The 16,610-nt window shown below is 37.5% G+C and overlaps 1 protein-coding gene across 2 annotated transcripts in view; it reads left to right on the forward strand.

Moving 5' to 3' along the window:
* Apoltp (Apolipoprotein lipid transfer particle) overlaps positions 1-16,610 on the forward strand; it is a 6,186,292-nt gene that overhangs the window by 5,156,964 nt on the left and 1,012,718 nt on the right. The gene's annotated exons all lie outside the window — the stretch shown is intronic.

Raw genomic sequence — 16,610 nt, forward strand, 5'->3', positions numbered from 1 at the left:
CCTTGTGGATCTTTTCAGGACAGACGACCTATGCCATATTGTTATATTTTTCATAAAACATGTATATATGAAATACGAACACAATCGCCTGAGTCGTTCCTGAGAAAATCACAGGGTTAAGGTTACTGTCAAAAATAACATACCACTTCTAGATTTTCAGGATAAGGGATTATACTATATAGTTTGCTTGTTTATGAAACATTTATTTATGAAATATGAACAACAAACATCTCCTGAATCATTTTTGGGAAGGTCATTGGGAGCAGAACTATTCTATCTGCAACTTTTAGGATAGATTATTTATGTCACATTGTAAATTATTTATAAAACCTGGAACAAGTAGCTCGACTTATTTTTAAGGAAATCATCAGGAAAAGTTTCACTGTCAAAGTAAACTATCTCTTTTGGATTTTTCTTTTCGCAACAAGAGAGTTATACAACATTATAAACTTACTGCAGAAAATACTTTTACTGAATTTTCAACAAATTTGTCTCAGTTATTACTGAAAAAATTGTAAAAAATTCAACTCTTGAGAAAACCAATCCTTCTGTATGTTATCGTGATAAACGATTTATGTTGTATGTTACTTTGTTAATGAAACATTTATTTACGAAATATGAGCAAATTGTTTGAGGTGTTGATGGGAAAATCAGTGGGGAAAGCTCACCCTAAGAGTAAAGTACTCTTTCAGAATGTTTTCATGACGAACGAGTTGTCATATTGTTAGCTTATTAATGATCATTTATGAAATGTGGTTGAGAAATTTGTGCAAAAAGAACGCATACTATACAATAAATTACACCATATGTATTTTTTTTTTCAGAATAATGATCCATACTACGGTGGAGAGTTGTTAATTAAATATATATTTATAAAAATAAATAAAATCGTCACAACTGTTTTTTTTTTTCGAAAATTGAATTATTTTAAATTTTCATCCTTCAGTAAACTACCCTTACTCTTAGGTGTCGAAGGATATAAAATTCGGGACGATAGTATGTTATTAAAACGTTATGTCTAGAATTCGGTCCAGATACGTTAAACAGTATGGCCTCTATTTGAGTGCATGTAAAAGCGTGACGAACCGACAGACGAATAGATGGACAAAGATCGAAAAACATTCTTTTTCGGTATATAGAGGCCATGTAACTTGAATTCATTGAGATCTAGTATTCGATTTTTATAACTATCACCACTCTTTCTTCTTTCGTCGTTTGAATGGAAAACGAATCGCCCTACACCTACACGTAAAGTGATAATTTATAATCCCAAAAATTAATTTGTTATGTTTAATGTTTGGTCACGCTAGAAAAAAAAGTTTTTCCTGTTACGTCATTTTGTTATGAGTTTTTCACACTACTGTGTAATTCAGAACAACGGTATGACCATAGTTAATATCCATGGCATCTTTTGGAAGCATTCGTGTTCTCACAAATACAGTCCTTGATTCAACTTCTGGATACTACGATACTACCAATCGTGAGACTCCACCTGCAATCGTGCTCTGCTACTGCAAAAATCACTCGAAAGTATTATTGCCAGTATACACAAAACCAAAAATAATTTTGTTTTTTGCTAATATTTTTATTATTTTATTATATTTTTTTGGAAATATATTCTTAGATTGATAGCTTTCTATTATCTCCACTTACTAATAACTGAACTTTACCTATAAACGTAAGGAAAGTTGAATAATTGCGAAAGATCGTGGGTTAGAGTATACGCGAAATTTTTTGAGCATGACGGTACTTGAAGAGTGAGATAGTCATAAGGTGTCTTTGGTACGAATCTCCGCCCCAACTACTTTATGATTTTTTTTTCTAATACTTGTTAAAAGCAACTATAAATGAAGGAAACACTTGAAACATTTCCATTTGGAGCTGACCACGAGATCGTTATCCTTCAATACTACGTCGAACAAACGTTTGTTCATAATTGTCCTTTATTTCAACCGACAACTATATCCCTGTATTCTGGCCTGTAGATCGCAAGCTGTGGGTGTCGTATGTTCAAATCTCAATCTAGACATTTATATTTTTCACTGTTTACTTCTACTTGTATTTTTGTTTGATGTGATTTAAACTTCAGAATACTTCGTGGAGAGCATTTAGCTGTTATAAAAGAGAACGCTATTTGTTGGCAGCTATCACTTTTGTCATATCTGAATGAATATTATAATTGCCTACTAAATAGCCATGTTGGATTCAAATCTTTGTTAAACTTCCCTTGAGGAAAACGATAGGTACCCGAATAGTCAGAGTCTGCAACTTCCCGTACACGGTATTTAATATAGTTTCTGGAGGTTAAGTGTTTTCAACGATTGCACACATACAACATGTACACCAACAACTTTTCTTGAAGGGAAGCGACCGGTCCCAGAGTTAGTCACTTCTAGTGATCCACTTCGATACACTATATTTAACACAGTTTGCAGGGCAAAGTGTTTCCAGCAATTACACACATGCAACATATATCAATAAATTCGTCTTCACGAAAGAAACGATTACTCGCAAAAATTTCTCACGTCTGGTTACCACTTTCGATATACGATATGTAAAACAATTTACTGGAGTGAAATGTTTCGAGCGCTTCCACACACGAACATATATACAGACATGGACAAATTATTAGCAATTTTAGAATTTTCAAGTAAAAATTGAAGAAAATCACAAGTTAAAACAGGAATACGTCTGTAAACGTTTTAATATTTGGATAATTTTGTATCCCTCTACATTCTATGTGCTGTTACAGTATGTCAGTAGTTTGTATGGAAACCCTTGACTTAACATAGTGCCTGGATTCATTTTGGCATCTGGTTTAACTTCCAGCAAAAGTTCTTTATTTTTTAGATCACCATGCCACACATTATTCACTACTTCTATTAGCTGGTTTCTGAAGTTGGATGCTGCTTCGTAACTTGTTTCTTCAGAAAGGCCACAGGGACTCTGTGTCGTCCATATCTGGACTGTTTCCAGGCCACGGACGGACTAGGACGCCTTTCTTCTCCAAAGACTTGGAAATTTCCTTAGCTTTGTGGCACGACGGATCATCATGCATAAAAATCGAGCACACGCAACTGTGCCAAAATGTATTCTATGGTACGTTTTTGATACTGCCCTGCGTTCATGTTCCCTTCTATTCATAGAGACGTCCCGTTCCTTTTACGCTAATGCCGCTCCATACCACTACTCGTGTTGGAGATTCCACACTTTGTCTTACATAATCTGCCTTAAAAAGACTTCACATTCGGTTCTACATACTGGGAGTTCTGCTCTTGTACAGGAATTATGGTCTCATCACTGAATACAACCTGTGGATATATGACGATGTTTCAATGACTTTAAAATTACTGAAGCCCACATGAATTACATTAAAATTCGTTCAGTAACCAAAAATACTGGCAACCTGTATATTTTCAATCTATCAAATTACACTTAAATGATAAATGATGTATTATTACACTCAAATGAGAAATAAACCATCTTCTGCAGTCAAATCCTGGTGATCCTTGGCCCGCTGATATAGTTTCTTCACCATTGCCGGAGTCGGTTGTTGCTTCTTTCTGGAACGCCTAGCTTCCAGCCCTCTCTGACACAATCGGCGACAAACACTACTCAACGAAACGTGGACACCAGCATCTGCGAGCATTCCCTGTACTTATATAGAAGTTACTAAGCATTCTTTTTCTTGATTCCCTTACCAGCAGTCTGTCTGCAAAGGCTGGTAGGGATGATTTTCGGCCGAAAAGACCTTAATGTTTTGGTAACAATGCATTCTCACGGCGTACGTTTTGTACAAATCTTGTAACATATGATGTACTGGCCCCTACAGTTCAGTTAATCTGCAACTTGATCATGCTTTTCAAGTTCAACAGAGTCGGAAGTTTCGCTCGTTTCTTTGGCGGCACATCTTTTCTCGTGCCCGTTGCTCCGAAACTACACTTCGGGACAATTTAAAGAATCCTCTCCAAGTGAACACACAAAATCACACTTGAACGCCCCCTACATGCACACAAGACACTCGTAAAAGATCCAATAATAGCTTCAGCAAGTCCTTTTCCTACCAAGAAAGGATTTTAAGTTAACAATATCATAGATTTTATCTCCGAAGACGAATTTACTTGCCGCTTGGGCTTTTCCACCATTCAAACATTCCTCGACTGGAAACCACGTGTAATCATGTTGCATCAGATTACTGGATGAATCATCACTTAACTGCAATGTAAAAATTCGTAAACAAATTACAAATATCGCCTGTGGTATCTCACAAATGACTAGCTCTCTTCAACAAAATTTACGAAATACAAAAAATCAACAAATTTGCATGAATGAAAAAAAAATGCTAATAATTTGTCCACGTCTGTATTAGTCAACTCTTCTTGACAAAGAATATGTTCGGTAACGGAATTAATCACTTTTAGTGTACCATCTCAGTTGGCACACACGCAACATATATATCATTGAACTCGTCTTTACAAAAGAAAGTGATCGCTAACGCAATTCCAATCACTTCCGGTGAACCACTTCCATACGGTATATATATTACAGTTTTCAAGGTTGGGTGTGAACATGAGTTAATTGATATATATTTTGCGTGTGTTCAATCTCTGGAAACATACAACAGTCGCAAATTCTAAAAAAAAATGTATTAGATACCGAATAGTGGAAGATATTAAACTAAAGTGACCAATTCTGTACCGATCGCCTTTTTCCGTCTAGAAGAGTTAAATGATACATGTGGTGCACGTGTGCAATCGTTGGAAAGACATCACTCCCTGAAATGGTATTATATACCGTGTACCGAAGGTAAGTAATTTTATTACCGATAGCTTTCTTTCGCCAAGCCGAGTTGATTGTCATATATGTTACATATGTTTAGTCGTAGGAAATAATAATAATAATAATAATAATAATAATAATAATAATAATAATAATAATAATAATAATGTCGCTCTTTTGAAGCCAAACTGATTCAGGAAACATTAAATTCGTGTGGTTTTCTAAATTAATATGTGTCTTATTTCGTAATATTACAAAACAAGGAAAGTGAGGTATTCTTTCTTCTATGATGAAAAGTATTTTTATGAAATCTTCGGTAACATGTATTTTCATTTATGAAGTCAGGCTATATTTAAGGAACAGTCTGAACGCTTTCCGGTATGGGTGTTCTTTCCTTGTGAAATATAGTTTCTTTAGTGACTTAGGGACACAATCTAAGGTTCAGAATTATTCTAAGTGTGAGTAAAATAATTGAAGCGCAGCTCCTCATTACTGTTTCCAAGTGTTCAATTATTCGAATACTTCCCCGAGATGCTTGAACGATTCTTAAGGAAATTTGACATGGTGATCGAGCTTGCATGCTCAGTGTTGGAAGGGGTCGCATATTCCTATCGACCATAATATTGAAGAATAATCATCAGAAACGTGATGCACATAGACAATGTTGGAAAAGCAATGAACGCTCGAATCCTCCTCCGAAGTGGCCGAACCGTTGTTAATCCAAATTTGACAGTAATTTGAGACAGCGCGCTGAACGTCGTTAGGGGTCGCGTGTCCTTAACGACCCCATTGAGAAATAATTGCCAGAAACTGTAACAATAAAGATCGATCACTTCGCTCTAAATTAGCAATTATTATATACCAAGTACTTAATAGTTTTACAAAATAGTCCAAAAGTGTTAGTCAAATTTGTAGCGGATGTGGTCCCGTTTTCGATTCCTAGTAGAACTAATCTCCGGTGTTGACTTGCATAGTGGAAAAAGTAGGGAAATACGTGAACAAATAAATAGGATCGAAGTCCGGAATTAAAGGTATTTAGTTCATATAAGAAATAATATCAAATTTTTGATTTAGTAAGATTGTAATCAAATTAAATATACAATATAAATGAAACAGTACGCGCGCTCATTCGCGTATGGGAAAAAGTGTTGTAGGAATGCTTTTCACCCATTGAACAAGAAAGTCCTTATGTCAGTCGTCGACAGTTCTAGAGTAACAACCAAGATCTCTAGCAATATGAGACAATTTTTCATCAGAAGCGAGACCTATCTTCTGCCTGTACCTTTCTGTGAAGCTATCGAACCTAAAGAGCTTATATTTTAGACATTCACGTCAAGAGTTGAGTCAACCACAGGCAGCAAGATTTTCTATTAAAAGTAAGGGGAGGAAATATTGTTCATGTCTATGTCCTTTATCCTAACTGGCATAAACGTGTGGGACGTAAAACTGAAAGATTTCATTTCATTTATTTTATTGTTCATGTGTTAAGGATCAAAGGAACATTTTCGTTTCTCTTGTACTTTAGATATAAGCAAACTTTAGTACGTAATACATGAAGTTTTCCTTTATTTTGTAAAATGTGTAACAACATTATTCACAGCCACAATAATCTTTCCACTAGCAAGCGACGATGGTTCACTGCAGAAAAACAAATTACCAGTTACACCTCGGAGTTGACTAGTCAGTAATGACTTGAAGCCACGCTGTTCTCAACAGAAATATATAAGAGACAATACGAGCTGAACTTCACAACAAAAACCTCTCTCTGTGTCTTGTTCTTTGTGTGTGTTTGTGCATTGAAAATTAGACATAGGTTTTCACAATAGCGTAAAAGAATGCGAAATCGTTCGGCATGTTAAAGCAATAAATGATATTCTCCAGATTTTAATGCAGTGTTAGTAAACTAACTTTACTAGATATTTTTTTTAAGTCTATCATTTGAAAGAATCTAATTTGGAAGGGATTTCTCCTACAAAAATAAAATATATAAGCTTAAGGGAGTTCCGAGTTCACCACGGTTAGTTAGTAGTCGAACACACTATTCACTCAACCTGGCATCCACAGCACGAGTTCCTGTGATACACTTCACATATGGATCTGGTCCTAGTACGTTTGTTGTGCAAAACTTGGGAAAGAAAGTTTTATAGGTATTTTCTGATTCTCGTTTTCGTTTTGAGTTTTGTTTGTCTTGTTTTTCGAGTTGGATATTAACGAAGATTTTATAAAAGTATTTTTATCACAAAAAATAGAGTTGAGTTGATTTTGAGTTTATCGCCCTTCCAACAGCGAGACTATATGAGGCGAGACCTACTACTTAAAGTGTAATCCGAACCACAAAAACTCCCGCCGGGAATCGAACCCGAGATTCCCACTACAAAGGCGTTCACGCTAACCGCAAAACCACGAAGCAGTTTTCACAAAAATAAATCACCTTACTTTCCTTGTTTGACAATACTGCAAGATAAGACATATTGATTTGGAAAACCACACAAATCCTATGCTTCCTCAATCACTTTGGCTTCAAAATGGCGATATTACCGTATTATTATTATTAACGGAATAATACATTTTCCCGTGATGTGATGTTTCTACCAATTGTCCACATGCAAAATATATATCAACCACGCTTATTAACGAAAGAGAGCAAATGGTATGGAATTGGTAACTTCTGATATACGGTACCAAATACAGTTTTCAGGAGCGGACGCTTTCCAAAGACTACATACATGTAACATATATAATTCATCTCGTTTTAACGAAAGAAAGCGATCGGTACCAAGATTGATCAGTTTCGGTGAATCACTTCCGGCACACGGTACCTAAGGCAGTTTTCGGTTGTGGGGAATTTCCTACGAGTGAACATATGTAACATATATATCAATGAACTCGGCTTAGTAAAAGAAAACAATCGGTAACAAAATTATTTACTTCCGGTTAACCACTTCCAATACACGGTATATAATACAGTTTCAGGGAGTGAAGTCTTTTCTACGATTGCACAGATTCACCATATGCATCATTTAACTCTTCTTGATGAGAAAAGCGATTGGCACAGAATCGGTTACTTCGGTCTAATTCCTTCCACTATTTAATATCTAATACAGCTATTAGAGTTTCCAACGGTTGCATGTTTCCAGAGATTGAACACACGCAAAACATATATCAATTAACTCGTGTTGACACCCAACCTTGAAAACTGAAGTATATACCGTATGGGAATGGTTCACCGGAAGTGACCGGAAGTGCGTCAGAGATCACTTCCTTTCGCGAACACGTGTTGAATGATATATATGTAACATGTGTGCAAATCGAGATGGTTCACTGAAAATGAATAATTTCGTTACCGAAAATTGTCTGTTATCAAGAAGAGGTGATTAACATAAATGCTGCATGTGTGCAATTGCTCGAAACACTTCACTCCAGTAAATTCCTTTAGATATCGTATATCGAAAATGGTAACCGGAAGTGAGTAATTTTCGCATTAATCATTTTCTTTCATCAAGACGAATTGATTGATATATTTTGCATGTGTGTAATTACTGTTAACACTATACCCTGCAAACTGTGTTAAATATCGTGTATCCAAGTGGATCACCAGAAGTGACAAACTCTGAGACCGATTGCTTCCCTTCAAGAAGAGTTGTTGATATGCATGTTATATGAGTGCAATTGTTGAAAACACCTCATTTCCTGAAGCTATATTAAATAACGTGTACAGGAAGTTGTGACCGTGACTAATCCGGTAGCTATCGCTTTCCTGAAGGCAACTTTAGCAAAGATTTGAACCCGACATGGCTATTTACTAAGCAACTATAAAATTCATTTTATATGACAAAATTTTTGATTACTTTCTCATATCTTTATATTGAAAAATAAATAAAACATATAAGACGGAGTTTCGAAATCTCAGTCTTCAAGTTTTACAAGTTCTTTACGAAGGTTAAAGGGTTCTAAACGCTCTTCTGCTCGCCGCAAAGGAATATACTACTGAAGAAGCCCAAAATTGACGTCAATCTTGTTGAAAAAAAAATAAAAATGTATTCTTTGAGTTTTACGTCTCACGATTATGCTGCTAAGGCTAAAGGAGACGTTGATGATGAGAAATGAATGAAATAGTGGAATGAAAAAGTGGGAGGAAACGGGAGAACCCCGAGAAAACCCACGAGCACGGTGTTTGTCCACCACAAAGTCCACACGGCGCGAGCTGGGATCGAACCGGCGACCCGAAGCATCGGAAGTGAACGCTCTACCACTTTTTTATTGCAACTTAATGTCAGTACAAGTCAATAAACAACATAAGGAAGGTGATACAAATTGACAGATACAGGAAAAGGTACATTATGCAGATAGAACTCTAAAAGAATGCAAATAACCTATTGGGCATGGCAGAAAGAATTTGGTTTAGCTGTTCATACAAAAACATAATATAGGAAGTATGAAAAAAGTTTCTAAGTTTCTGCTAACAAATATAAAACAATGTTGCCAATCAGCCAATTAACAGCTTGATATTTTGTTCTCGGAAAAAAGTAAAGTCGCGAAAAAGTATAAAGTCTATTGAAATAGCCGTCGAAGTAGTGCGGCACATGTGGGCCATATAGCAACAGAACTGGGGCCACACCACTGTTGCTTCACCACATTCTCTAAGACGATATTGAAGAGTGTCATTTACTTTGCAAGAAGCTCAAAGGTCAGAGTCACTAAAACCAAGTGAATTTCGTCGCGCTACACTATCAACAATTTGATGCACCACAATAAACCATACGGATCTTGCATAGTAAGTTAAATAAGGGACATGTAAAACACGGCAGGTACGTTGCCAATCATGATGGGGATGCTTAGTAACAATAGTAGGAGCAAGAGTACAAGGTTTGGCGAAGTGCCGAATACAGTTTTTTTTTTTTTTTGACAGAGGGCACTTCGCCTAAATCATGATTTAACAGTCGAAAACAAACCTCATACAAAACCGGTTTCAGATAACTATATTGAGGTGGGACATGTCCAAGATAGAAGGGTGCTTTTAATGGAACACGGTGTAATAAGTTCATGAGAAGCTGAGTGGTAGGATGATCAGGATGCTCGCGGAGTAAACGTAAATATCGTTGGAGCTCTAGGGCAATTCCTCGAGTTGTCTGCAATTCGACATCTTTCAAATTTAATCCACCGTTTTGGAAATCGTTGCACAACATTTGGTAGGAAACACGAAAAATCATAGTTTTCCACAGACAATTGCCCACAATTGGTTTAACTTTTGCAAGATGACAGGTAGAAAAAGGAAGGACTTGGGCAACGTAATAATTGACGTAACCCATACAAATGCACAAATTCTAAGCGGGATAAGAGGCTAAGGTTACGAAATCGATGTTGGTCAAGAACATAAGTTAGCCGATTGACTGTAAAGCCAAGATTATGAGTAACAATGTCCACCACACTAGAACTGAAATTCACTCCCAAGATTTTAACTGACTTTTGGAGCCGACCAATGGAAGTAGTGATACTATTGGTTGGCTTCCACAGATGCATTACGTACGTTTTATTAGGGTTAAGCTTGGCGCCGGATACTGATTCCTAGAGCCGTACTTGCTGTAGTAAAACATGGAAGTCGGCGTGACCAGACGTAAAACAGGTAACATCGTCCATGAATCACTAAACTCCTACAGAAGTATTATGTATAGTGGCACCATGAAGGGCATGTCGGACATTATATAGAAATGGCCCTAAACTTAGAATAAAAAGCTGATTGCTCAAGGACCTCCTTGTTGGATGTCATTACTAATGCGAAAGGCAGAATTAAGGTATCCATTAATTTTGAGTTTAATTGTACAATTACAAAATAACAGCTTAATCCAATGACAGAATTCATCGCCAAATCCATAGGTTTGAAGATAAGAAAATAAATATGTATGGTTCACTGGGTCAAAAGCATTAGAATAGTCCAATGCAACTAAAGCCGCATTATATTGCTCAATATCTTGATGGTAGCTGATGACGTCGCGTATAGCAGCAAGAATATCTTGAGCACGTTTATGTCGGTAGGCCACCATGTTGGATAGACCCAACAAGATGGGCAATAACAGTTTGTAATCGGGCACTAATACATTGACTAATAATTTTATAATCGCAGGTGAGTAAAGATTTAGGTCTATAGTCCGCCACTCTACGAGGATGGGTCTTCTTCGGAATTAACACAATGAGTGCAGTTCGAAAGGATTCTCACAAGATACCTACTTGCAGTATATAATTCACCCATTCAGTAAGCATGGGCCCCATTAAATGAAAACATGGTCGTATATAACTCTACAGCTAGTCCATCTATGCCAGACGTTTTAGAATTCTGAGCTGTGAGGACGGCTTGTTTCACTTCCTCCTGAGAAAACGGTTGAGTGAACACTTTTCGTTGTTCCGCCGTTAATCTATGCGGCAGATGGGCGAAGTAGTCAATAGAGGGGAGTGATGCAACAACAACCTGCAAATCGAGTAATTGTTGGTAGTAACGAAGGATAATAGCTTGTATATCAGAAAACTTAGTGACGGAATCCCTATGTTCATCAGTGATACGTTCTATAAGTTCAGACCTAGAGCGCTGACGCTCACGCAATACTTGATATACAGACACACTCATCGGGATCCACGGATAGAGTTTTAATACGAATGTGAATTCCTGCTCGCTGACGACGATGGATTTATAATAGTTTTGCCTTCACCGATTTAATGGATGCTACTCGTTTCTCCCCTTGAACAGCCAGAGCATATAAATTATGTAGCACACCATAATTATACATTTGATTGAAACCTTGCACCTTCTAATTGCAATAGGAAATAGACATATAAAGAAGCGTGCGTTTAACATTGTATAACCCAATCCTCAGCAATAGTTTTACGAGGAGAACGCCGCTGAACGTAGCGGTTCCAGGTGTCGGTAAACTCTTGTACATATAAATGTTCCACTTGTATAGATGTATTGAGATACAACAGACCTATGCCTCTTGGTATTTTGTTAACATTTAACATAATACGTAAATGTGGTACATCCAGCCACAAAAGTATATCCCCCTTCCTAAGTGCTCTAATTCCATTACTTGGGGTTCAGATCTTTTGCAGTTGTGAGAACGCCTAGACAGATGCAACCCAACTTACACGTAACTTTTGAGTTGAGTTGAGTTGATTTTGAGTTTAACGTCCCGTTCAGCAGCGAGGCTATATGAGACGTGGACCTACTGATTAACGTGGAATCCGAACCACATGAGCTCCCGCCGGGAATCGAACCCGGGACTCCCACGCCAAAGGCGCGTACGCTAACCGCTTAGCCACGGAGGAGCTCAACACGTAACTTTTATCAGCACTGACAGCAGTTGGTCTCTATGGAAGTAAAATTGTGAGTAGATGACGCACGAAACATTTCTCCATTCTGAGATCAATCTCTCTGGTACAGAGCGTGTTGTCCATTGAACATCACATGTTAATCTCAATATTGCTGTGTATGTAATGTATTTTTTCATTATATACTGTATAGTGAAAGAAATAAAAACACTGATCACATATGAGTCAGAAAATGCTTGAAAGTAGCTGAAAATATCAAATCTAGAACAACTGCTGGAAATAACTTTGTAAATGGTAGCCTTCATTGAGAGACCTTCCCCAATTCTCCTTATTCCAACATCATTTTTTCTTTCTGGGAGAGAAAAGATCTTGCTTGTCACACTGGGTATGCATTGAAATTGAACTTGAAATAGAAACACTTGAAAAAGTTTCAGCCTGGCCGGAATTGTAACCCGGGTCCCCTAAATAGAGGTTCAATGCGCTAACCACTCACCTACCGCGCCATTTAAACTTCCACCCAAACTAATACTAGTTAAAGTCGATTCATGGAAAAATATAAAAAAGACACACAAACATAACAAAAACAAACAAATATAACTAAAACAAAACAAATATAAACAAAATATAAATAGAAAACAAGAAAATATAAGCAACATGTATGTGTATCTTAATGACTTACTCGAGATTTCCATGTTTAACCCAAAAACAAGTTACACAGAGATTCCTTGATGATGAAGTATCACGAAATGTTCAAGTTGATCCTACGTTATCGGCAGAACCGTAGCTTGTGGTCGGGCAACTTCCTAGCCAGAGATGCTTCCCGCCGTACCATGGGGCCCATTTTGAGACAAAATTTTCTTATTCCATATAGAACACGAACATGATATTAAAAATGAAGCATCAAATAGGTTCGCTATATTACATAAACAAAACAAAACACAAAAGGTAAATAGAACAAAAATGAGTCGTGAACCCATTTCAGTAATAATTATTCGTATGGCTTTGAGATTTATCAATGTTGTCCCCTTAATAATTTTGTCATGTATGGAATGGGCCCAAGGAGTAACTAACGTAACCGCAGATCTTGCCATGCTTGAGGGCCCACAGGCTCCGGGGGTCAATAAAGATAAATATAAAGTTGGAGAGAGTTGGGGAGAGGGAGAAAGTTGGGGCAAAATAATTAGAAAATCAACTTTCTCTAGGGGGCCCAAATAAGCTTACTTTTGCTTGCCTCCACCAGAAAAGAATCTAAGTTACGGCGCTGGTCATCGGCTGCAGAGATGATCCCGATTTACATTACATTTCGCCTTTAACATAACTTCTAATTTCCAAAGAAGAAAAGACGACAGAAATTATTTTCACATTATTTGAATTGTATCAACACGTGTAGAAATAGACAGTTCTATGTTTATGTTCCATAACTACTAGTTTCATATAAGAAGCTTGTGGCAAATTCAACCTGTGGCATTAGCCGAGTGATCCCGGGCGTTCGGCTTCTGATCATGGAGCGAAATCCACTAGGGGTTCGAATTCCTCTGAAGAGCAAGGTCGGACTTTTAATTGTCCTCAGTACTTTTGTGTTTGTGTTCCTGTAGTGCTATGGAACGTCGAAAGGACATGAGGTGCCAGTAGCGAACAATATTCCGGTTGGGGCAATTTGTGTAAAAAACAATTGAAAGCAAGAAAATTCCATTGCAGGTACTTGGGTTCAAATCCCGTCGTGGTAATTAGTATTTTTTTCTGAATGGGAAGATAATGTTTATGTAATTGGTACGGTAATTATGTTATACCTTTATTATTATTATTATTATTATTATTATTATTATTATTATTATTATTATTATTATTATTATTATTACCACATTGGAAAGAAAATGTAACATGGTCGAAAGTATTCATAGGAACAGAAAAGATATAGACTTTGTCTAATGTTTCATAGATTTACAAATGAACGCAATAATATTATTACGTTTCTGGATTTACAGATACAATTATCGTTTTATAACAAGAAATGGAATATAAATATTTGTAAGCTGATAGTACTAATGCATTTTGTTCCGCCCTCCTTCTAAGTAGAAACGGGAAGTCTTAAATAGGATCATTACTGTTCTACTACTACTAGGATCATTACATAGAATCATTACTAGCAATCCCAACTGTAAATTCGACCACTATTTGCAATTTGTGCACAGCTAGGGACAATTCCTTGGAACTCATTTTTGGCCCGTACTGAAGCAGTAAGGACGTGTTTAGCCCTTATGTGTTCATCAATTCTTGTACAAACACGTTACTTGCCACACAGTTACGAAGGTTGATACTTATGACGTAGTTTTGTGTTGTTGGCATTTCACCTGTAAAGGAAGTTGCTTCAAGTCTTATACTCAGAGAAATTGAATATTTTGATATTAGTATACATCAGATGTACCGGTTTTGTAGATTATAAAAAAATCCTAAAGTGCTACGGCCGGAATCGTACTCGCGTCCCCTACATTACGAAACTAACGCTCCATCCACTACTTTAAGACATCACTGTTCTGAAAGAATAGCCCAGGGAAGTCACCTTTAAATTGACAACTCATATGTAGGGAGGCGCTGCCATATTCTCTCGCCTCGGGCCCTGATTTTTCACGGCACGGCGTTTGACAGATAGTTATTGAGCTGAGCGAAGCGAAGCTCTTATACTCGGGTTAGCCGTTTGGTTGTCCGCGAACTCCTCCTAGATCGTTTGGCCGATCTCAACCAAACTTAGCACGCTGATAGAGTATGTCGTGCTGAGTGACAACATAGGTCGAAATCAAAAATCCGATGTACCATCGAGGAATAATCACCGAAAATCGCTTCCTCCTAGACCGTTTGGCCGATCTCAACCAAACTTAGCACGCTGATAGAGTATGTCGTGCTGAGTGACAACATAGGTCGAAATCAAAAATCCGATGTACCATCGAGGAATAATCACCGAAAAACGCTTCCTCCTAGACCGTTCGGCCGATCTCAACCGAACTTAGCACGCTGATAGGGTATGTCGTGCTGAGTGACAACATAGGTCGAAATCAAAAATCCGATGTACCATCGAGGAATAATCACCGAAAAACGTTGAAAAAGTCAGAATAAACTGATTACGTACTTTAAGCTCGCTCAGCTCATTTCATTGCAATCGGGTATATCCATTGCATTCCTAGTATTGATTGGAATCTGGTGTTTCAGGGCACTGGATTATTTTTTAAATTAATTGATTTAACGAACCTTCCTCAGTACCTTGTTTGCTACTTTGACGGGTTGTACTCACTTTTACAGCTTTCCGCTAACTCTTTAAGAACAGGGACAAAAACACAGAAACATGGAGGATAGTAAAAATCACAAACACTATTCGCGCGTTCTTCCCTTGCCTGAAATAGAACAATAGAATATGGTGAACATGCAATTTTTGATCTTCCATTTTCTATGTGGCGTGAAATCAAGAGTTGCAGTGGGTCAGTGAGTCAAATTGATCGAATTTCCTGAGTGGGTCAGGGAGTCAACAGCGTGTAACCCACTGCTACCAATCATCCACCGTGACACACTGCGACGCACCACCCACCGTGTCTGAGCACTCACTATGGCGCACTCTGACCCACCTACCCTCTCTGCTCACTGCATTGTAGACAGCATCTTCTGAAGCGACAAAACAACTATAAACCACAAAATTACTCCCCCAAATATGTTAAATTGACTATATGTGTGATTTGTTTACATTAAGGTGAGTTTAAAAAACACTTAAAAACTATAAAAAACTCCCGGACTCAAAAACACCAACCTTATGATAACTGGGCGGCTGTTCTTCCGACTTCGCCACGGAGACGATGAAAGATACTTCGCTTGTAAAAAAATAAATCGTTGAGATCTTTTTAATTTGGTCAATCAGAATGTTCTTTTAACCGTATATATGAGACGATAATTGTTTGATATAAGATAAAATGTGTTCCCCATGTGATTTATAACAAAATGTCGCGTGTCTATTTATTTTATTTAATAGTTCTCCTATACTCACTTGTTAATGATCAACGACGGTTTCCATCTAAATTCATACAATTACCGCACTCAAGATTTTTCACTTCATGATGTTGAGGCAGAGATTATTCATGACCCCCGGACCTCACTTTAGGAACAATTCGTCAGGAACATAAATATATAATAATAACCTCATGCACATGACTGGCGATAGTTCGTGTTGGTCCCTTCACGTTTCTCCGCGACGAATCAAAGGAACGCGAACCAAAACGAAGTCCTCGCTGCTAAACGGTGGTAACTTCAACATCCTGAAGCGAGATATCTGTTTCGACTCAACGAAACCTCCCCGGGAGTGGGACACTAGCGGCCGTCCTTCTCCTCGTCTCTATATTGACGATCGACGTTTACCCGCAAGTGGGCCATTAGGTGTTGGTGACGTTTATGGCATGGGGTACTTCCATGCTTCATATAGCCTCCCTGCTAAAGGGGACGTTAAACTCAAAATCAACTCAAGAAAAATCACAGTG

This window comes from Thermobia domestica, chromosome 6 (genome assembly GCF_964235325.1).
Source record: "Thermobia domestica chromosome 6, izTheDome1.hap1.1, whole genome shotgun sequence".
Classification (NCBI taxonomy): domain Eukaryota; kingdom Metazoa; phylum Arthropoda; class Insecta; order Zygentoma; family Lepismatidae; genus Thermobia; species Thermobia domestica.